This window comes from Paramisgurnus dabryanus, chromosome 14 (assembly GCF_030506205.2).
Source record: "Paramisgurnus dabryanus chromosome 14, PD_genome_1.1, whole genome shotgun sequence".
NCBI lineage: Eukaryota > Metazoa > Chordata > Actinopteri > Cypriniformes > Cobitidae > Paramisgurnus > Paramisgurnus dabryanus.
In genome coordinates this window covers 30,466,714-30,488,362 of record NC_133350.1, presented here as the reverse complement: position 1 = coordinate 30,488,362, position 21,649 = coordinate 30,466,714, and the positions used below count along the sequence as shown (strand labels likewise).

The 21,649-nt window shown below is 44.9% G+C and overlaps 23 non-coding genes across 23 annotated transcripts; all 23 read right to left on the bottom strand.

Moving 5' to 3' along the window:
- Positions 1-457: 457 nt before the first annotated feature.
- On the bottom strand, positions 458-539 carry trnas-gcu (transfer RNA serine (anticodon GCU)). The gene has a single exon. It is a non-coding gene; the product is annotated as a tRNA-Ser (tRNA).
- Positions 540-1,333: 794 nt separating this feature from the next.
- trnav-cac (transfer RNA valine (anticodon CAC)) lies at positions 1,334-1,406 on the bottom strand. The gene has a single exon. It is a non-coding gene; the product is annotated as a tRNA-Val (tRNA).
- An 826-nt stretch (positions 1,407-2,232) lies between these two features.
- On the bottom strand, positions 2,233-2,304 carry trnac-gca (transfer RNA cysteine (anticodon GCA)). Its single transcript has one exon. It is a non-coding gene; the product is annotated as a tRNA-Cys (tRNA).
- Positions 2,305-2,747: 443 nt separating this feature from the next.
- On the bottom strand, positions 2,748-2,829 carry trnas-gcu (transfer RNA serine (anticodon GCU)). Its single transcript has one exon. It is a non-coding gene; the product is annotated as a tRNA-Ser (tRNA).
- Positions 2,830-3,623: 794 nt separating this feature from the next.
- On the bottom strand, positions 3,624-3,696 carry trnav-cac (transfer RNA valine (anticodon CAC)). Its single transcript has one exon. It is a non-coding gene; the product is annotated as a tRNA-Val (tRNA).
- Positions 3,697-5,533: 1,837 nt separating this feature from the next.
- Positions 5,534-5,605, bottom strand: trnac-gca (transfer RNA cysteine (anticodon GCA)). Its single transcript has one exon. It is a non-coding gene; the product is annotated as a tRNA-Cys (tRNA).
- A 464-nt stretch (positions 5,606-6,069) lies between these two features.
- Positions 6,070-6,151, bottom strand: trnas-gcu (transfer RNA serine (anticodon GCU)). The gene has a single exon. It is a non-coding gene; the product is annotated as a tRNA-Ser (tRNA).
- A 794-nt stretch (positions 6,152-6,945) lies between these two features.
- Positions 6,946-7,018, bottom strand: trnav-uac (transfer RNA valine (anticodon UAC)). The gene has a single exon. It is a non-coding gene; the product is annotated as a tRNA-Val (tRNA).
- Positions 7,019-7,844: 826 nt separating this feature from the next.
- On the bottom strand, positions 7,845-7,916 carry trnac-gca (transfer RNA cysteine (anticodon GCA)). Its single transcript has one exon. It is a non-coding gene; the product is annotated as a tRNA-Cys (tRNA).
- Positions 7,917-8,380: 464 nt separating this feature from the next.
- On the bottom strand, positions 8,381-8,462 carry trnas-gcu (transfer RNA serine (anticodon GCU)). The gene has a single exon. It is a non-coding gene; the product is annotated as a tRNA-Ser (tRNA).
- Positions 8,463-9,255: 793 nt separating this feature from the next.
- trnav-cac (transfer RNA valine (anticodon CAC)) lies at positions 9,256-9,328 on the bottom strand. The gene has a single exon. It is a non-coding gene; the product is annotated as a tRNA-Val (tRNA).
- An 826-nt stretch (positions 9,329-10,154) lies between these two features.
- On the bottom strand, positions 10,155-10,226 carry trnac-gca (transfer RNA cysteine (anticodon GCA)). Its single transcript has one exon. It is a non-coding gene; the product is annotated as a tRNA-Cys (tRNA).
- Positions 10,227-10,690: 464 nt separating this feature from the next.
- trnas-gcu (transfer RNA serine (anticodon GCU)) lies at positions 10,691-10,772 on the bottom strand. The gene has a single exon. It is a non-coding gene; the product is annotated as a tRNA-Ser (tRNA).
- A 1,690-nt stretch (positions 10,773-12,462) lies between these two features.
- Positions 12,463-12,534, bottom strand: trnac-gca (transfer RNA cysteine (anticodon GCA)). Its single transcript has one exon. It is a non-coding gene; the product is annotated as a tRNA-Cys (tRNA).
- A 464-nt stretch (positions 12,535-12,998) lies between these two features.
- Positions 12,999-13,080, bottom strand: trnas-gcu (transfer RNA serine (anticodon GCU)). The gene has a single exon. It is a non-coding gene; the product is annotated as a tRNA-Ser (tRNA).
- Positions 13,081-13,873: 793 nt separating this feature from the next.
- Positions 13,874-13,946, bottom strand: trnav-cac (transfer RNA valine (anticodon CAC)). The gene has a single exon. It is a non-coding gene; the product is annotated as a tRNA-Val (tRNA).
- An 826-nt stretch (positions 13,947-14,772) lies between these two features.
- On the bottom strand, positions 14,773-14,844 carry trnac-gca (transfer RNA cysteine (anticodon GCA)). The gene has a single exon. It is a non-coding gene; the product is annotated as a tRNA-Cys (tRNA).
- A 61-nt stretch (positions 14,845-14,905) lies between these two features.
- On the bottom strand, positions 14,906-14,987 carry trnas-gcu (transfer RNA serine (anticodon GCU)). Its single transcript has one exon. It is a non-coding gene; the product is annotated as a tRNA-Ser (tRNA).
- Positions 14,988-16,677: 1,690 nt separating this feature from the next.
- Positions 16,678-16,749, bottom strand: trnac-gca (transfer RNA cysteine (anticodon GCA)). The gene has a single exon. It is a non-coding gene; the product is annotated as a tRNA-Cys (tRNA).
- A 464-nt stretch (positions 16,750-17,213) lies between these two features.
- trnas-gcu (transfer RNA serine (anticodon GCU)) lies at positions 17,214-17,295 on the bottom strand. The gene has a single exon. It is a non-coding gene; the product is annotated as a tRNA-Ser (tRNA).
- A 1,690-nt stretch (positions 17,296-18,985) lies between these two features.
- trnac-gca (transfer RNA cysteine (anticodon GCA)) lies at positions 18,986-19,057 on the bottom strand. The gene has a single exon. It is a non-coding gene; the product is annotated as a tRNA-Cys (tRNA).
- Positions 19,058-19,521: 464 nt separating this feature from the next.
- trnas-gcu (transfer RNA serine (anticodon GCU)) lies at positions 19,522-19,603 on the bottom strand. The gene has a single exon. It is a non-coding gene; the product is annotated as a tRNA-Ser (tRNA).
- A 1,690-nt stretch (positions 19,604-21,293) lies between these two features.
- Positions 21,294-21,365, bottom strand: trnac-gca (transfer RNA cysteine (anticodon GCA)). Its single transcript has one exon. It is a non-coding gene; the product is annotated as a tRNA-Cys (tRNA).
- Positions 21,366-21,649: the final 284 nt, after the last annotated feature.

Below are 21,649 nucleotides of genomic sequence, written 5' to 3'. Positions count from 1 at the left end.
AGACACGTGGCTGAAGAATTGAAAAAGCATCATGTGTTATACTTCACCACAGTTAAAGCTGTCGTGATAATGTCCAAGTGAACCGTTAGACTGCCCTATTTGCGTTTAAACGCTTTAGCACTGACCTATAGAAATTGTGCTAGAGAAAACGTATGTTTTTAACCATTCCGCTAATGTTATTCAGTTGTTATGATTACTGTTTTGTTCCTCTTTCATCAAACATCAACAAAGGAACCACTCAACCCTGTCTTTACCACTTTCTAGACAGTTGGCACAAAGCATGGACTTTAGAGTCTGAAAACACTCAAGTGTCCGCCAGAGACTCTGGCGAGTAAGCACTTCAAAACTGGTGAAAAGAAAACACACTGATTTCTCTACTCCTAGAGGTGTGGGAAACAACGTAACCATCGGCAATGTGGCATGTTAAAGACAGTTCAGCTTCACAACGACAGACAGACGACGAGGATGGGATTCGAACCCACGCGTGCAGAGCACAATGGATTAGCAGTCCATCGCCTTAACCACTCGGCCACCTCGTCACGTGAAACTTTGTCGGAACCCCTGCGGTTGGGCATTGTGCGATTCCTAAATTACCAGCAAGTACGTAGTAGTGTGAATCAAATAGTTTCCGTTGTTGATTTAATTAAACGTTACCTTTTTGAAAGTGTTCATTTTGGCCTAACGGAAGGTAAACGCCTGAAGAGAACTGTGCATGAGCAATCCATCGCCTTAGACATGTTTAGAGATATTATCAAGGATTGACCTTTATTCTTTTTCAAAATTGTTTTCAACGGATTTCAACATGAAACAGACAAAAAACAAACGAGACATTCAAGACTTTATGTAAAGGGAACAAGAGGTTTTCATTGGCTTCTCTACACAGCCAACTGGCTGGGTAATGTTGACTAAACCTCAGTACACTTTCCTGTCTTACGTTCAACTAACACTAACAGACGATCAGGTTTAAAATAACGTGCATAAAACTGATGTAACTGTTGAGGTACTTAAATCAACATGACCAAAACCCTGTCATATCTCTAACAAAGTGTTTATTTCAGTCGAACCGAGGACTTTTTGTGATAACCACATCACCACAGAAACCTGTTCGTGTGGATTCTTTGGTTATTTTGATAGATTTAGCCACACATTTTCTCTCTGTGCAACACTCCCCAAAGGGGCAATGCTTTTCGCCCACTTGCGAACTGGCCACCTTTCAAGCGTGAAGCGAATGTGACGGGCGGAACTGTGTGTAACCTTAAAAGTGCTTCATGACACAAGGAGTAACGTGTCTCAAGAGAGGCTTTTAACTCGCAGCGTATCAAAAGGAACGCGCTGTTTCTGCCCGGTTTCGAACCGAGGACCTTTCGCGTGTGAGGCGAACGTGATAACCACTACACTACAGAAACCTACACGCTGTGGTACTTGGTTGTATAAACGGATTTTGCCACATATTTTGCGATCGCTTGAAGGAACCGCACAAACTGTATGAGAAAGGCGGCGCATTTCCCAGGAATGCATGGATGCTGATTCTGAAACTGGCAAACAGCCACACACTTCTTAGTTCGGGTATCTCACCGATTTGTTTCAGACGTGAAGTGTGAGCAGTCAAGTCGCAGCTCTGCGATCTGACCGAATTGTGCAGGTATCTCCAAACCTGCTTCTGGTCGGCTACCTTCCTGCAGACTTCAGTTTCAACACACCTCCAACACACCTCTCTGTAATTATCAAGCAATCCTGAAAACCTTGATAAGCTGCTTCAACTATGTTTCATTGGGGTTGGAGCTAAAATCTGCAGGGCGGAAGCTCACCAGGAGCAGGGTCGGAGACCCCTGGTAGAGTGTGAGGATGCAATTCGTGAGCTTTGGCTTGACGTCGCATGGGATTTACTCGTTAAGTGTAGGTTGGCATTTAGCCACGACTGTGCTGAAATGGCACAGTGTATGCTCGTCTTTAGCGTAGTACAGGGGTCGGCAACGCCGGTCCAGAAGTGCTGCAGTCCTGGAGATTTTACTTCCAACCCTGATTAAACCTCATCCACCTGTAGTTCTCAGGTGACCCTTTAGACCTTGGTTAGCCTGTTCATGTGTGCTTGAATTGAGCTGGAGCTAAACTCTGCAGGACTGCTGCACTCCAGGACCGACGTTTGCCTACCCCTATGTTAAAAGGATCCAGGATGAACTTTGAGTCAGAAATATTAGCATGCCAAACGACGGACATACAGGCATATAGCCAAGGGGGCACCCGGATTTGAACCGGGGACCTCTTGATCTGCAGTCAAATGCTCTACCACTGAGCTATACCCCCTCACAGAAGACACGTGGCTGAAGAATTGAAAAAGCATCATGTGTTATACTTCACCACAGTTAAAGCTGTCGTGATAATGTCCAAGTGAACCGTTAGACTGCCCTATTTGCGTTTAAACGCTTTAGCACTGACCTATAGAAATTGTGCTAGAGAAAACGTATGTTTTTAACCATTCCGCTAATGTTATTCAGTTGTTATGATTACTGTTTTGTTCCTCTTTCATCAAACATCAACAAAGGAACCACTCAACCCTGTCTTTACCACTTTCTAGACAGTTGGCACAAAGCATGGACTTTAGAGTCTGAAAACACTCAAGTGTCCGCACTTCAAAACTGGTGAAAAAAGAACACACTGATTTCTCTACTCCTAGAGGTGTGGGAAACAACGTAACCATCGGCAATGTGGCATGTTAAAGACAGTTCAGCTTCACAACGACAGACAGACGACGAGGATGGGATTCGAACCCACGCGTGCAGAGCACAATGGATTAGCAGTCCATCGCCTTAACCACTCGGCCACCTCGTCACGTGAAACTTTGTCGGAACCCCTGCGGTTGGGCATTGTGCGATTCCTAAATTACCAGCAAGTACGTAGTAGTGTGAATCAAATAGTTTCCGTTGTTGATTTAATTAAACGTTACCTTTTTGAAAGTGTTCATTTTGGCCTAACGGAAGGTAAACGCCTGAAGAGAACTTTGCATGAGCAATCCATCGCCTTAGACATGTTTAGAGATATTATCAAGGATTGACCTTTATTCTTTTTCAAAATTGTTTTCAACGGATTTCAACATGAAACAGACAAAAAACAAACGAGACATTCAAGACTTTATGTAAAGGGAACAAGAGGTTTTCATTGGCTTCTCTACACAGCCAACTGGCTGGGTAATGTTGACTAAACCTCAGTACACTTTCCTGTCTTACGTTCAACTAACACTAACAGACGATCAGGTTTAAAATAACGTGCATAAAACTGATGTAACTGTTGAGGTACTTAAATCAACATGACCAAAACCCTGTCATATCTCTAACAAAGTGTTTATTTCAGTCGAACCGAGGACTTTTTGTGATAACCACATCACCACAGAAACCTGTTCGTGTGGATTCTTTGGTTATTTTGATAGATTTAGCCACACATTTTCTCTCTGTGCAACACTCCCCAAAGGGGCAATGCTTTTCGCCCACTTGCGAACTGTCCACCTTTCAAGCGTGAAGCGAATGTGACGGGCGGAACTGTGTGTAACCTTAAAAGTGCTTCATGACACAAGGAGTAACGTGTCTCAAGAGAGGCTTTTAACTCGCAGCGTATCAAAAGGAACGCGCTGTTTCTGCCCGGTTTCGAACCGAGGACCTTTCGCGTGTGAGGCGAACGTGATAACCACTACACTACAGAAACCTACACGCTGTGGTACTTGGTTGTATAAACGGATTTTGCCACATATTTTGCGATCGCTTGAAGGAACCGCACAAACTGTATGAGAAAGGCGGCGCATTTCCCAGGAATGCATGGATGCTGATTCTGAAACTGGCAAACAGCCACACACTTCTTAGTTCGGGTATCTCACCGATTTGTTTCAGACGTGAAGTGTGAGCAGTCAAGTCGCAGCTCTGCGATCTGACCGAATTGTGCAGGTATCTCCAAACCTGCTTCTGGTCGGCTACCTTCCTGCAGACTTCAGTTTCAACACACCTCCAACACACCTCTCTGTAATTATCAAGCAATCCTGAAAACCTTGATAAGCTGCTTCAACTATGTTTCATTGGGGTTGGAGCTAAAATCTGCAGGGCGGAAGCTCACCAGGAGCAGGGTCGGAGACCCCTGGTAGAGTGTGAGCATGCAATTCGTGAGCTTTGGCTTCACGTCGCATGGGATTTACTCGTTAAGTGTAGGTTGGCATTTAGCCACGACTGTGCTGAAATGGCACAGTGTATGCTCGTCTTTAGCGTAGTACAGGGGTCGGCAACGCCGTTCCAGAAGTGCTGCAGTCCTGGGGCCTCATTTATCAAACGTGCGTACGCACAGAAGTGTGCGTAAAGTGTGCGTAGGAACAGTTTTACGCAAAGTGTGGAATTTATCAAATTGCACTTATACGTAGAAATGTGTGTAAATATACGCACACCTCTGAGTATGCGTACGCAGAGCATCTAGTGGTAGAATAGCGATACTACATAGGACCCTGTTCCAGTGAGTAAAGAAGTGTCTATTTTTTATCCACAAGCAGGTGTTAAAAATTATCAATGTCAGTATGGTAACAGCAAATAAGTATAATGATTTATTTGTGATATGTATCTGTGAAAGCTCTACATGTGATTTGTATAAATTAAGTCTCCGACAAATGCTTGACACAGCGCAATGGATTAGCTTGCGTTATTGGAAGACTTGGCAAATAATCCATTCCGCCGGTAGCGCGTTTTCAAAGATCGCGGCAATGATGCTGGTTATATATGCTGCTGTCCAAGGTGGAAAGTTGTCTGTCCTCCTCCAGTTGCAATCGTTTCACGTCGGTGTGCTGTGACGCGTTTTTTTTTGCTGTTAATTCAATGTCAACCCACTTTTTTTATTTCTGGAAGTGTTTTCTGCTCATATTCAACGGAATTAAACTCACTGGTAACATGTTCACATGTAGATTTGTTTTCTTTTGTTAGTCATTCCTCCCGCACTAACTAAACCAAACAGGATGTGTTATTAGGATTTAACCTCATCCACCAGTAACTCAATTTCTGTGGGAAAAAGCACAACCACGTGACTTAAAACGGGAGGTGTTGTCACCATATATGGTTCATCGGAGGCGTTTCGGAATGCAAATGACCATGAACGTGCACGAGCATGGTGCTTAAGAACAAGTGGGATTTATCATCAAGGATTACTTACTGATGTGCGTACAACCCGGTGCGCACGTTTGATAAATCCCGATTTTTTTGTACTTAGACACATTCTAAATTTCATTCGTAGGTACAAATATAGAACATTTTCTACGCACTGTTGATAAATGAGGCCCCTGGAGATTTTACTTCCAACCCTGATTAAACCTCATCCACCTGTAGTTCTCAGGTGACCCTTTAGACCTTGGTTAGCCTGTTCATGTGTGCTTGAATTGAGCTGGAGCTAAACTCTGCAGGACTGCTGCACTCCAGGACCGACGTTTGCCTACCCCTATGTTAAAAGGATCCAGGATGAACTTTGAGTCAGAAATATTAGCGCGCCAAACGACGGACATACAGGCGTATAGCCAAGGGGGCACCCGGATTTGAACCGGGGACCTCTTGATCTGCAGTCAAATGCTCTACCACTGAGCTATACCCCCTCACAGAAGACACGTGGCTGAAGAATTGAAAAAGCATCATGTGTTATACTTCACCACAGTTAAAGCTGTCGTGATAATGTCCAAGTGAACCGTTAGACTGCCCTATTTGCGTTTAAACGCTTTAGCACTGACCTATAGAAATTTTGCTAGAGAAAACGTATGTTTTTAACCATTCCGCTAATGTTATTCAGTTGTTATGATTACTGTTTTGTTCCTCTTTCATCAAACATCAACAAAGGAACCACTCAACCCTGTCTTTACCACTTTCTAGACAGTTGGCACAAAGCATGGACTTTAGAGTCTGAAAACACTCAAGTGTCCACCAGAGACTCTGGCGAGTAAGCACTTCAAAACTGGTGAAAAGAAAACACACTGATTTCTCTACTCCTAGAGGTGTGGGAAACAACGTAACCATCGGCAATGTGGCATGTTAAAGACAGTTCAGCTTCACAACGACAGACGGACGACGAGGATGGGATTCGAACCGACGCGTGCAGAGCACAATGGATTAGCAGTCCATCGCCTTAAACACTCGGCCACCTCGTCACGTGAAACTTTGTCGGAACCCCTGCGGTTGGGCATTGTGCGATTCCTAAATTACCAGCAAGTACGTAGTAGTGTGAATCAAATAGTTTCCGTTGTTGATTTAATTAAACGTTACCTTTTTGAAAGTGTTCATTTTGGCCTAACGGAAGGTAAACGCCTGAAAAGAGCTGTGCATGAGCAATCCATCGCCTTAGACATGTTTAGAGATATTATCAAGGATTGACCTTTATTCTTTTTCAAAATTGTTTTCAACGGATTTCAACATGAAACAGACAAAAAACAAACGAGACATTCAAGACTTTATGTAAAGGGAACAAGAGGTTTTCATTGGCTTCTCTACACAGCCAACTGGCTGGGTAATGTTGACTAAACCTCAGTACACTTTCCTGTCTTACGTTCAACTAACACTAACAGACGATCAGGTTTAAAATAACGTGCATAAAACTGATGTAACTGTTGAGGTACTTAAATCAACATGACCAAAACCCTGTCATATCTCTAACAAAGTGTTTATTTCAGTCGAACCGAGGACTTTTTGTGATAACCACATCACCACAGAAACCTGTTCGTGTGGATTCTTTGGTTATTTTGATAGATTTAGCCACACATTTTCTCTCTGTGCAACACTCCCCAAAGGGGCAATGCTTTTCGCCCACTTGCGAACTGGCCACCTTTCAAGCGTGAAGCGAATGTGACGGGCGGAACTGTGTGTAACCTTAAAAGTGCTTCATGACACAAGGAGTAACGTGTCTCAAGAGAGGCTTTTAACTCGCAGCGTATCAAAAGGAACGCGCTGTTTCTGCCCGGTTTCGAACCGAGGACCTTTCGCGTGTAAGGCGAACGTGATAACCACTACACTACAGAAACCTACACGCTGTGGTACTTGGTTGTATAAACGGATTTTGCCACATATTTTGCGATCGCTTGAAGGAACCGCACAAACTGTATGAGAAAGGCGGCGCATTTCCCAGGAATGCATGGATGCTGATTCTGAAACTGGCAAACAGCCACACACTTCTTAGTTCGGGTATCTCACCGATTTGTTTCAGACGTGAAGTGTGAGCAGTCAAGTCGCAGCTCTGCGATCTGACCGAATTGTGCAGGTATCTCCAAACCTGCTTCTGGTCGGCTACCTTCCTGCAGACTTCAGTTTCAACACACCTCCAACACACCTCTCTGTAATTATCAAGCAATCCTGAAAACCTTGATAAGCTGCTTCAACTATGTTTCATTGGGGTTGGAGCTAAAATCTGCAGGGCGGAAGCTCACCAGGAGCAGGGTCGGAGACCCCTGGTAGAGTGTGAGCATGCAATTCGTGAGCTTTGGCTTCACGTCGCATGGGATTTACTCGTTAAGTGTAGGTTGGCATTTAGCCACGACTGTGCTGAAATGGCACAGTGTATGCTCGTCTTTAGCGTAGTACAGGGGTCGGCAACGCCGGTCCAGAAGTGCTGCAGTCCTGGAGATTTTACTTCCAACCCTGATTAAACCTCATCCACCTGTAGTTCTCAGGTGACCCTTTAGACCTTGGTTAGCCTGTTCATGTGTGCTTGATTTGAGCTGGAGCTAAACTCTGCAAGACTGCTGCACTCCAGGACCGACGTTTGCCTACCCCTATGTTAAAAGGATCCAGGATGAACTTTGAGTCAGAAATATTAGCGCGCCAAAAGACGGACATACAGGCGTATAGCCAAGGGGGCACCCGGATTTGAACCGGGGACCTCTTGATCTGCAGTCAAATGCTCTACCACTGAGCTATACCCCCTCACAGAAGAAAAGTGGCTGAAGAATTTATAAAGCATCATGTGTTATACTTCACCACAGTTAAAGCTGTCGTGATAATGTCCAAGTGAACCGTTAGACTGCCCTATTTGCGTTTAAACGCTTTAGCAGTGACCTATAGAAATTGTGCTAGAGAAAACGCATGTTTTTAACCATTCCGCTAATGTTATTCAGTTGTTATGATTACTGTTTTGTTCCTCTTTCATCAAACATCAACAAAGGAACCACTCAACCCTGTCTTTACCACTTTCTAGACAGTTGGCACAAAGCATGGACTTTAGAGTCTGAAAACACTCAAGTGTCCGCCAGAGACTCTGGCGAGTAAGCACTTCAAAACTGGTGAAAAGAAAACACACTGATTTCTCTACTCCTAGAGGTGTGGGAAACAACGTAACCATCGGCAATGTGGCATGTTAAAGACAGTTCAGCTTCACAACGACAGACAGACGACGAGGATGGGATTCGAACCCACGCGTGCAGAGCACAATGGATTAGCAGTCCATCGCCTTAACCACTCGGCCACCTCGTCACGTGAAACTTTGTCGGAACCCCTGCGCTTGGGCATTGTGCGATTCCTAAATTACCAGCAAGTACGTAGTAGTGTGAATCAAATAGTTTCCGTTGTTGATTTAATTAAACGTTACCTTTTTGAAAGTGTTCATTTTGGCCTAACGGAAGGTAAACGCCTGAAGAGAACTGTGCATGAGCAATCCATCGCCTTAGACATGTTTAGAGATATTATCAAGGATTGACCTTTATTCTTTTTCAAAATTGTTTTCAACGGATTTCAACATGAAACAGACAAAAAACAAACGAGACATTCAAGACTTTATGTAAAGGGAACAAGAGGTTTTCATTGGCTTCTCTACACAGCCAACTAGCTGGGTAATGTTGACTAAACCTCAGTACACTTTCCTGTCTTACGTTCAACTAACACTAACAGACGATCAGGTTTAAAATAACGTGCATAAAACTGATGTAACTGTTGAGGTACTTAAATCAACATGACCAAAACCCTGTCATATCTCTAACAAAGTGTTTATTTCAGTCGAACCGAGGAATTTTGTGATAACCACATCACCACAGAAACCTGTTCGTGTGGATTCTTTGGTTATTTTGATAGATTTAGCCACACATTTTCTCTCTGTGCAACACTCCCCAAAGGGGCAATGCTTTTCGCCCACTTGCGAACTGGCCACCTTTCAAGCGTGAAGCGAATGTGACGGGCGGAACTGTGTGTAACCTTAAAAGTGCTTCATGACACAAGGAGTAACGTGTCTCAAGAGAGGCTTTTAACTCGCAGCGTATCGAAAGGAACGCGCTGTTTCTGCCCGGTTTCGAACCGAGGACCTTTCGCGTGTGAGGCGAACGTGATAACCACTACACTATAGAAACCTACACGCTGTGGTACTTGGTTGTATAAATGGATTTTCCCACATATTTTGCGATCGCTTGAAGGAACCGCACAAACTGTATGAGAAAGGCGGCGCATTTCCCAGGAATGCATGGATGCTGATTCTGAAACTGGCAAACAGCCACACACTTCTTAGTTCGGGTATCTCACCGATTTGTTTCAGACGTGAAGTGTGAGCAGTCAAGTCGCAGCTCTGCGATCTGACCGAATTGTGCAGGTATCTCCAAACCTGCTTCTGGTCGGCTACCTTCCTGCAGACTTCAGTTTCAACACACCTCCAACACACCTCTCTGTAATTATCAAGCAATCCTGAAAACCTTGATAAGCTGCTTCAACTATGTTTCATTGGGGTTGGAGCTAAAATCTGCAGGGCGGAAGCTCACCAGGAGCAGGGTCGGAGACCCCTGGTAGAGTGTGAGCATGCAATTCGTGAGCTTTGGCTTCACGTCGCATGGGATTTACTCGTTAAGTGTAGGTTGGCATTTAGCCACGACTGTGCTGAAATGGCACAGTGTATGCTCGTCTTTAGCGTAGTACAGGGGTCGGCAACGCCGGTCCAGAAGTGCTGCAGTCCTGGAGATTTTACTTCCAACCCTGATTAAACCTCATCCACCTGTAGTTCTCAGGTGACCCTTTAGACCTTGGTTAGCCTGTTCATGTGTGCTTGATTTGAGCTGGAGCTAAACTCTGCAGGACTGCTGCACTCCAGGACCGACGTTTGCCTACCCCTATGTTAAAAGGATCCAGGATGAACTTTGAGTCAGAAATATTAGCGCGCCAAAAGACGGACATACAGGCGTATAGCCAAGGGGGCACCCGGATTTGAACCGGGGACCTCTTGATCTGCAGTCAAATGCTCTACCACTGAGCTATACCCCCTCACAGAAGAAAAGTGGCTGAAGAATTGAAAAAGCATCATGTGTTATACTTCACCACAGTTAAAGCTGTCGTGATAATGTCCAAGTGAACCGTTAGACTGCCCTATTTGCGTTTAAACGCTTTAGCAGTGACCTATAGAAATTGTGCTAGAGAAAACGCATGTTTTTAACCATTCCGCTAATGTTATTCAGTTGTTATGATTACTGTTTTGTTCCTCTTTCATCAAACATCAACAAAGGAACCACTCAACCCTGTCTTTACCACTTTCTAGACAGTTGGCACAAAGCATGGACTTTAGAGTCTGAAAACACTCAAGTGTCCGCCAGAGACTCTGGCGAGTAAGCACTTCAAAACTGGTGAAAAGAAAACACACTGATTTCTCTACTCCTAGAGGTGTGGGAAACAACGTAACCATCGGCAATGTGGCATGTTAAAGACAGTTCAGCTTCACAACGACAGACGGACGACGAGGATGGGATTCGAACCGACGCGTGCAGAGCACAATGGATTAGCAGTCCATTGCCTTAACCACTCGGCCACCTCGTCACGTGAAACTTTGTCGGAACCCCTGCGGTTCGGCATTGTGCGATTCCTAAATTACCAGCAAGTACGTAGTAGTGTGAATCAAATAGTTTCCGTTGTTGATTTAATTAAACGTTACCTTTTTGAAAGTGTTCATTTTGGCCTAACGGAAGGTAAACGCCTGAAGAGAACTGTGCATGAGCAATCCATCGCCTTAGACATGTTTAGAGATATTATCAAGGATTGACCTTTATTCTTTTTCAAAATTGTTTTCAACGGATTTCAACATGAAACAGACAAAAAACAAACGAGACATTCAAGACTTTATGTAAAGGGAACAAGAGGTTTTCATTGGCTTCTCTACACAGCCAACTGGCTGGGTAATGTTGACTAAACCTCAGTACACTTTCCTGTCTTACGTTCAACTAACACTAACAGACGATCAGGTTTAAAATAACGTGCATAAAACTGATGTAACTGTTGAGGTACTTAAATCAACATGACCAAAACCCTGTCATATCTCTAACAAAGTGTTTATTTCAGTCGAACCGAGGACTTTTTGTGATAACCACATCACCACAGAAACCTGTTCGTGTGGATTCTTTGGTTATTTTGATAGATTTAGCCACACATTTTCTCTCTGTGCAACACTCCCCAAAGGGGCAATGCTTTTCGCCCACTTGCGAACTGGCCACCTTTCAAGCGTGAAGCGAATGTGACGGGCGGAACTGTGTGTAACCTTAAAAGTGCTTCATGACACAAGGAGTAACGTGTCTCAAGAGAGGCTTTTAACTCGCAGCGTATCAAAAGGAACGCGCTGTTTCTGCCCGGTTTCGAACCGAGGACCTTTCGCGTGTGAACGCGTGATAACCACTACACTACAGAAACCTACACGCTGTGGTACTTGGTTGTATAAACGGATTTTGCCACATATTTTGCGATCGCTTGAAGGAACCGCACAAACTGTATGAGAAAGGCGGCGCATTTCCCAGGAATGCATGGATGCTGATTCTGAAACTGGCAAACAGCCACACACTTCTTAGTTCGGGTATCTCACCGATTTGTTTCAGACGTGAAGTGTGAGCAGTCAAGTCGCAGCTCTGCGATCTGACCGAATTGTGCAGGTATCTCCAAACCTGCTTCTGGTCGGCTACCTTCCTGCAGACTTCAGTTTCAACACACCTCCAACACACCTCTCTGTAATTATCAAGCAATCCTGAAAACCTTGATAAGCTGCTTCAACTATGTTTCATTGGGGTTGGAGCTAAAATCTGCAGGGCGGAAGCTCACCAGGAGCAGGGTCGGAGACCCCTGGTAGAGTGTGAGCATGCAATTCGTGAGCTTTGGCTTCACGTCGCATGGGATTTACTCGTTAAGTGTAGGTTGGCATTTAGCCACGACTGTGCTGAAATGGCACAGTGTATGCTCGTCTTTAGCGTAGTACAGGGGTCGGCAACGCCGGTCCAGAAGTGCTGCAGTCCTGGAGATTTTACTTCCAACCCTGATTAAACCTCATCCACCTGTAGTTCTCAGGTGACCCTTTAGACCTTGGTTAGCCTGTTCATGTGTGCTTGATTTGAGCTGGAGCTAAACTCTGCAAGACTGCTGCACTCCAGGACCGACGTTTGCCTACCCCTATGTTAAAAGGATCCAGGATGAACTTTGAGTCAGAAATATTAGCGCGCCAAAAGACGGACATACAGGCGTATAGCCAAGGGGGCACCCGGATTTGAACCGGGGACCTCTTGATCTGCAGTCAAATGCTCTACCACTGAGCTATACCCCCTCACAGAAGAAAAGTGGCTGAAGAATTGAAAAAGCATCATGTGTTATACTTCACCACAGTTAAAGCTGTCGTGATAATGTCCAAGTGAACCGTTAGACTGCCCTATTTGCGTTTAAACGCTTTAGCACTGACCTATAGAAATTGTGCTAGAGAAAACGCATGTTTTTAACCATTCCGCTAATGTTATTCAGTTGTTATGATTACTGTTTTGTTCCTCTTTCATCAAACATCAACAAAGGAACCACTCAACCCTGTCTTTACCACTTTCTAGACAGTTGGCACAAAGCATGGACTTTAGAGTCTGAAAACACTCAAGTGTCCGCCAGAGACTCTGGCGAGTAAGCACTTCAAAACTGGTGAAAAGAAAACACACTGATTTCTCTACTCCTAGAGGTGTGGGAAACAACGTAACCATCGGCAATGTGGCATGTTAAAGACAGTTCAGCTTCACAACGACAGACAGACGACGAGGATGGGATTCGAACCCACGCGTGCAGAGCACAATGGATTAGCAGTCCATCGCCTTAACCACTCGGCCACCTCGTCACGTGAAACTTTGTCGGAACCCCTGCGGTTGGGCATTGTGCGATTCCTAAATTACCAGCAAGTACGTAGTAGTGTGAATCAAATAGTTTCCGTTGTTGATTTAATTAAACGTTACCTTTTTGAAAGTGTTCATTTTGGCCTAACGGAAGGTAAACGCCTGAAGAGAACTGTGCATGAGCAATCCATCGCCTTAGACATGTTTAGAGATATTATCAAGGATTGACCTTTATTCTTTTTCAAAATTGTTTTCAACGGATTTCAACATGAAACAGACAAAAAACAAACGAGACATTCAAGACTTTATGTAAAGGGAACAAGAGGTTTTCATTGGCTTCTCTACACAGCCAACTGGCTGGGTAATGTTGACTAAACCTCAGTACACTTTCCTGTCTTACGTTCAACTAACACTAACAGACGATCAGGTTTAAAATAACGTGCATAAAACTGATGTAACTGTTGAGGTACTTAAATCAACATGACCAAAACCCTGTCATATCTCTAACAAAGTGTTTATTTCAGTCGAACCGAGGAATTTTGTGAAAACCACATCACCACAGAAACCTGTTCGTGTGGATTCTTTGGTTATTTTGATAGATTTAGCCACACATTTTCTCTCTGTGCAACACTCCCCAAAGGGGCAATGCTTTTCGCCCACTTGCGAACTGGCCACCTTTCAAGCGTGAAGCGAATGTGACGGGCGGAACTGTGTGTAACCTTAAAAGTGCTTCATGACACAAGGAGTAACGTGTCTCAAGAGAGGCTTTTAACTCGCAGCGTATCAAAAGGAACGCGCTGTTTCTGCCCGGTTTCGAACCGAGGACCTTTCGCGTGTGAGGCGAACGTGATAACCACTACACTACAGAAACCTACACGCTGTGGTACTTGGTTGTATAAATGGATTTTGCCACATATTTTGCGATCGCTTGAAGGAACCGCACAAACTGTATGAGAAAGGCGGCGCATTTCCCAGGAATGCATGGATGCTGATTCTGAAACTGGCAAACAGCCACACACTTCTTAGTTCGGGTATCTCACCGATTTGTTTCAGACGTGAAGTGTGAGCAGTCAAGTCGCAGCTCTGCGATCTGACCGAATTGTGCAGGTATCTCCAAACCTGCTTCTGGTCGGCTACCTTCCTGCAGACTTCAGTTTCAACACACCTCCAACACACCTCTCTGTAATTATCAAGCAATCCTGAAAACCTTGATAAGCTGCTTCAACTATGTTTCATTGGGGTTGGAGCTAAAATCTGCAGGGCGGAAGCTCACCAGGAGCAGGGTCGGAGACCCCTGGTAGAGTGTGAGCATGCAATTCGTGAGCTTTGGCTTCACGTCGCATGGGATTTACTCGTTAAGTGTAGGTTGGCATTTAGCCACGACTGTGCTGAAATGGCACAGTGTATGCTCGTCTTTAGCGTAGTACAGGGGTCGGCAACGCCGGTCCAGAAGTGCTGCAGTCCTGGAGATTTTACTTCCAACCCTGATTAAACCTCATCCACCTGTAGTTCTCAGGTGACCCTTTAGACCTTGGTTAGCCTGTTCATGTGTGCTTGATTTGAGCTGGAGCTAAACTCTGCAGGACTGCTGCACTCCAGGACCGACGTTTGCCTACCCCTATGTTAAAAGGATCCAGGATGAACTTTGAGTCAGAAATATTAGCGCGCCAAAAGACGGACATACAGGCGTATAGCCAAGGGGGCACCCGGATTTGAACCGGGGACCTCTTGATCTGCAGTCAAATGCTCTACCACTGAGCTATACCCCCTCACAGAAGAAAAGTGGCTGAAGAATTGAAAAAGCAGTTCAGCTTCACAACGACAGACGGACGACGAGGATGGGATTCGAACCGACGCGTGCAGAGCACAATGGATTAGCAGTCCATCGCCTTAACCACTCGGCCACCTCGTCACGTGAAACTTTGTCGGAACCCCTGCGGTTCGGCATTGTGCGATTCCTAAATTACCAGCAAGTACGTAGTAGTGTGAATCAAATAGTTTCCGTTGTTGATTTAATTAAACGTTATCTTTTTGAAAGTGTTCATTTTGGCCTAACGGAAGGTAAACGCCTGAAGAGAACTGTGCATGAGCAATCCATCGCCTTAGACATGTTTAGAGATATTATCAAGGATTGACCTTTATTCTTTTTCAAAATTGTTTTCAACGGATTTCAACATGAAACAGACAAAAAACAAACGAGACATTCAAGACTTTATGTAAAGGGAACAAGAGGTTTTCATTGGCTTCTCTACACAGCCAACTGGCTGGGTAATGTTGACTAAACCTCAGTACACTTTCCTGTCTTACGTTCAACTAACACTAACAGACGATCAGGTTTAAAATAACGTGCATAAAACTGATGTAACTGTTGAGGTACTTAAATCAACATGACCAAAACCCTGTCATATCTCTAACAAAGTGTTTATTTCAGTCGAACCGAGGACTTTTTGTGATAACCACATCACCACAGAAACCTGTTCGTGTGGATTCTTTGGTTATTTTGATAGATTTAGCCACACATTTTCTCTCTGTGCAACACTCCCCAAAGGGGCAATGCTTTTCGCCCACTTGCGAACTGGCCACCTTTCAAGCGTGAAGCGAATGTGACGGGCGGAACTGTGTGTAACCTTAAAAGTGCTTCATGACACAAGGAGTAACGTGTCTCAAGAGAGGCTTTTAACTCGCAGCGTATCAAAAGGAACGCGCTGTTTCTGCCCGGTTTCGAACCGAGGACCTTTCGCGTGTGAACGCGTGATAACCACTACACTACAGAAACCTACACGCTGTGGTACTTGGTTGTATAAACGGATTTTGCCACATATTTTGCGATCGCTTGAAGGAACCGCACAAACTGTATGAGAAAGGCGGCGCATTTCCCAGGAATGCATGGATGCTGAATCTGAAACTGGCAAACAGCCACACACTTCTTAGTTCGGGTATCTCACCGATTTTTTTCAGACGTGAAGTGTGAGCAGTCAAGTCGCAGCTCTGCGATCTGACCGAATTGTGCAGGTATCTCCAAACCTGCTTCTGGTCGGCTACCTTCCTGCAGACTTCAGTTTCAACACACCTCCAACACACCTCTCTGTAATTATCAAGCAATCCTGAAAACCTTGATAAGCTGCTTCAACTATGTTTCATTGGGGTTGGAGCTAAAATCTGCAGGGCGGAAGCTCACCAGGAGCAGGGTCGGAGACCCCTGGTAGAGTGTGAGCATGCAATTCGTGAGCTTTGGCTTCACGTCGCATGGGATTTACTCGTTAAGTGTAGGTTGGCATTTAGCCACGACTGTGCTGAAATGGCACAGTGTATGCTCGTCTTTAGCGTAGTACAGGGGTCGGCAACGCCGGTCCAGAAGTGCTGCAGTCCTGGAGATTTTACTTCCAACCCTGATTAAACCTCATCCACCTGTAGTTCTCAGGTGACCCTTTAGACCTTGGTTAGCCTGTTCATGTGTGCTTGATTTGAGCTGGAGCTAAACTCTGCAGGACTGCTGCACTCCAGGACCGACGTTTGCCTACCCCTATGTTAAAAGGATCCAGGATGAACTTTGAGTCAGAAATATTAGCGCGCCAAAAGACGGACATACAGGCGTATAGCCAAGGGGGCACCCGGATTTGAACCGGGGACCTCTTGATCTGCAGTCAAATGCTCTACCACCGAGCTATACCCCCTCACAGAAGAAAAGTGGCTGAAGAATTGAAAAAGCATCATGTGTTATACTTCACCACAGTTAAAGCTGTCGTGATAATGTCCAAGTGAACCGTTAGACTGCCCTATTTGCGTTTAAACGCTTTAGCACTGACCTATAGAAATTGTGCTAGAGAAAACGCATGTTTTTAACCATTCCGCTAATGTTATTCAGTTGTTATGATTACTGTTTTGTTCCTCTTTCATCAAACATCAACAAAGGAACCACTCAACCCTGTCTTTACCACTTTCTAGACAGTTGGCACAAAGCATGGACTTTAGAGTCTGAAAACACTCAAGTGTCCGCCAGAGACTCTGGCGAGTAAGCACTTCAAAACTGGTGAAAAGAAAACACACTGATTTCTCTACTCCTAGAGGTGTGGGAAACAACGTAACCATCGGCAATGTGGCATGTTAAAGACAGTTCAGCTTCACAACGACAGACGGACGACGAGGATGGGATTCGAACCGACGCGTGCAGAGCACAATGGATTAGCAGTCCATCGCCTTAACCACTCGGCCACCTCGTCACGTGAAACTTTGTCGGAACCCCTGCGGTTGGGCATTGTGCGATTCCTAAATTACCAGCAAGTACGTAGTAGTGTGAATCAAATAGTTTCCGTTGTTGATTTAATTAAACGTTACCTTTTTGAAAGTGTTCATTTTGGCCTAACGGAAGGTAAACGCCTGAAGAGAACTGTGCATGAGCAATCCATCGCCTTAGACATGTTTAGAGATATTATCAAGGATTGACCTTTATTCTTTTTCAAAATAGTTTTCAACGGATTTCAACATGAAACAGACAAAAAACAAACGAGACATTCAAGACTTTATGTAAAGGGAACAAGAGGTTTTCATTGGCTTCTCTACACAGCCAACTGGCTGGGTAATGTTGACTAAACCTCAGTACACTTTCCTGTCTTACGTTCAACTAACACTAACAGACGATCAGGTTTAAAATAACGTGCATAAAACTGATGTAACTGTTGAGGTACTTAAATCAACATGACCAAAACCCTGTCATATCTCTAACAAAGTGTTTATTTCAGTCGAACCGAGGACTTTTTGTGATAACCACATCACCACAGAAACCTGTTCGTGTGGATTCTTTGGTTATTTTGATAGATTTAGCCACACATTTTCTCTCTGTGCAACACTCCCCAAAGGGGCAATGCTTTTCGCCCACTTGCGAACTGGCCACCTTTCAAGCGTGAAGCGAATGTGACGGGCGGAACTGTGTGTAACCTTAAAAGTGCTTCATGACACAAGGAGTAACGTGTCTCAAGAGAGGCTTTTAACTCGCAGCGTATCAAAAGGAACGCGCTGTTTCTGCCCGGTTTCGAACCGAGGACCTTTCGCGTGTGAACGCGTGATAACCACTACACTACAGAAACCTACACGCTGTGGTACTTGGTTGTATAAACGGATTTTGCCACATATTTTGCGATCGCTTGAAGGAACCGCACAAACTGTATGAGAAAGGCGGCGCATTTCCCAGGAATGCATGGATGCTGATTCTGAAACTGGCAAACAGCCACACACTTCTTAGTTCGGGTATCTCACCGATTTGTTTCAGACGTGAAGTGTGAGCAGTCAAGTCGCAGCTCTGCGATCTGACCGAATTGTGCAGGTATCTCCAAACCTGCTTCTGGTCGGCTACCTTCCTGCAGACTTCAGTTTCAACACACCTCCAACACACCTCTCTGTAATTATCAAGCAATCCTGAAAACCTTGATAAGCTGCTTCAACTATGTTTCATTGGGGTTGGAGCTAAAATCTGCAGGGCGGAAGCTCACCAGGAGCAGGGTCGGAGACCCCTGGTAGAGTGTGAGCATGCAATTCGTGAGCTTTGGCTTCACGTCGCATGGGATTTACTCGTTAAGTGTAGGTTGGCATTTAGCCACGACTGTGCTGAAATGGCACAGTGTATGCTCGTCTTTAGCGTAGTACAGGGGTCGGCAACGCCGGTCCAGAAGTGCTGCAGTCCTGGAGATTTTACTTCCAACCCTGATTAAACCTCATCCACCTGTAGTTCTCAGGTGACCCTTTAGACCTTGGTTAGCCTGTTCATGTGTGCTTGATTTGAGCTGGAGCTAAACTCTGCAGGACTGCTGCACTCCAGGACCGACGTTTGCCTACCCCTATGTTAAAAGGATCCAGGATGAACTTTGAGTCAGAAATATTAGCGCGCCAAAAGACGGACATACAGGCGTATAGCCAAGGGGGCACCCGGATTTGAACCGGGGACCTCTTGATCTGCAGTCAAATGCTCTACCACCGAGCTATACCCCCTCACAGAAGAAAAGTGGCTGAAGAATTGAAAAAGCATCATGTGTTATACTTCACCACAGTTAAAGCTGTCGTGATAATGTCCAAGTGAACCGTTAGACTGCCCTATTTGCGTTTAAACGCTTTAGCAGTGACCTATAGAAATTGTGCTAGAGAAAACGCATGTTTTTAACCATTCCGCTAATGTTATTCAGTTGTTATGATTACTGTTTTGTTCCTCTTTCATCAAACATCAACAAAGGAACCACTCAACCCTGTCTTTACCACTTTCTAGACAGTTGGCACAAAGCATGGACTTTAGAGTCTGAAAACACTCAAGTGTCCGCCAGAGACTCTGGCGAGTAAGCACTTCAAAACTGGTGAAAAGAAAACACACTGATTTCTCTACTCCTAGAGGTGTGGGAAACAACGTAACCATCGGCAATGTGGCATGTTAAAGACAGTTCAGCTTCACAACGACAGACGGACGACGAGTATGGGATTCGAACCGACGCGTGCAGAGCACAATGGATTAGCAGTCCATCGCCTTAACCACTCGGCCACCTCGTCACGTGAAACTTTGTCGGAACCCCTGCGGTTGGGCATTGTGCGATTCCTAAATTACCAGCAAGTACGTACTAGTGTGAATCAAATAGTTTCCGTTGTTGATTTAATTAAACGTTACCTTTTTGAAAGTGTTCATTTTGGCCTAACGGAAGGTAAACGCCTGAAGAGAACTGTGCATGAGCAATCCATCGCCTTAGACATGTTTAGAGATATTATCAAGGATTGACCTTTATTCTTTTTCAAAATTGTTTTCAACGGATTTCAACATGAAACAGACAAAAAACAAACGAGACATTCAAGACTTTATGTAAAGGGAACAAGAGGTTTTCATTGGCTTCTCTACACAGCCAACTGGCTGGGTAATGTTGACTAAACCTCAGTACACTTTCCTGTCTTACGTTCAACTAACACTAACAGACGATCAGGTTTAAAATAACGTGCATAAAACTGATGTAACTGTTGAGGTACTTAAATCAACATGACCAAAACCCTGTCATATCTCTAACAAAGTGTTTATTTCAGTCGAACCGAGGACTTTTTGTGATAACCACATCACCACAGAAACCTGTTCGTGTGGATTCTTTGGTTATTTTGATAGATTTAGCCACACATTTTCTCTCTGTGCAACACTCCCCAAAGGGGCAATGCTTTTCGCCCACTTGCGAACTGGCCACCTTTCAAGCGTGAAGCGAATGTGACGGGCGGAACTGTGTGTAACCTTAAAAGTGCTTCATGACACAAGGAGTAACGTGTCTCAAGAGAGGCTTTTAACTCGCAGCGTATCAAAAGGAACGCGCTGTTTCTGCCCGGTTTCGAACCGAGGACCTTTCGCGTGTGAACGCGTGATAACCACTACACTACAGAAACCTACACGCTGTGGTACTTGGTTGTATAAACGGATTTTGCCACATATTTTGCGATCGCTTGAAGGAACCGCACAAACTGTATGAGAAAGGCGGCGCATTTCCCAGGAATGCATGGATGCTGATTCTGAAACTGGCAAACAGCCACACACTTCTTAGTTCGGGTATCTCACCGATTTGTTTCAGACGTGAAGTGTGAGCAGTCAAGTCGCAGCTCTGCGATCTGACCGAATTGTGCAGGTATCTCCAAACCTGCTTCTGGTCGGCTACCTTCCTGCAGACTTCAGTTTCAACACACCTCCAACACACCTCTCTGTAATTATCAAGCAATCCTGAAAACCTTGATAAGCTGCTTCAACTATGTTTCATTGGGGTTGGAGCTAAAATCTGCAGGGCGGAAGCTCACCAGGAGCAGGGTCGGAGACCCCTGGTAGAGTGTGAGCATGCAATTCGTGAGCTTTGGCTTCACGTCGCATGGGATTTACTCGTTAAGTGTAGGTTGGCATTTAGCCACGACTGTGCTGAAATGGCACAGTGTATGCTCGTCTTTAGCGTAGTACAGGGGTCGGCAACGCCGGTCCAGAAGTGCTGCAGTCCTGGAGATTTTACTTCCAACCCTGATTAAACCTCATCCACCTGTAGTTCTCAGGTGACCCTTTAGACCTTGGTTAGCCTGTTCATGTGTGCTTGATTTGAGCTGGAGCTAAACTCTGCAGGACTGCTGCACTCCAGGACCGACGTTTGCCTACCCCTATGTTAAAAGGATCCAGGATGAACTTTGAGTCAGAAATATTAGCGCGCCAAAAGACGGACATACAGGCGTATAGCCAAGGGGGCACCCGGATTTGAACCGGGGACCTCTTGATCTGCAGTCAAATGCTCTACCACTGAGCTATACCCCCTCACAGAAGAAAAGTGGCTGAAGAATTGAAAAAGCATCATGTGTTATACTTCACCACAGTTAAAGCTGTCGTGATAATGTCCAAGTGAACCGTTAGACTGCCCTATTTGCGTTTAAACGCTTTAGCAGTGACCTATAGAAATTGTGCTAGAGAAAACGCATGTTTTTAACCATTCCGCTAATGTTATTCAGTTGTTATGATTACTGTTTTGTTCCTCTTTCATCAAACATCAACAAAGGAACCACTCAACCCTGTCTTTACCACTTTCTAGACAGTTGGCACAA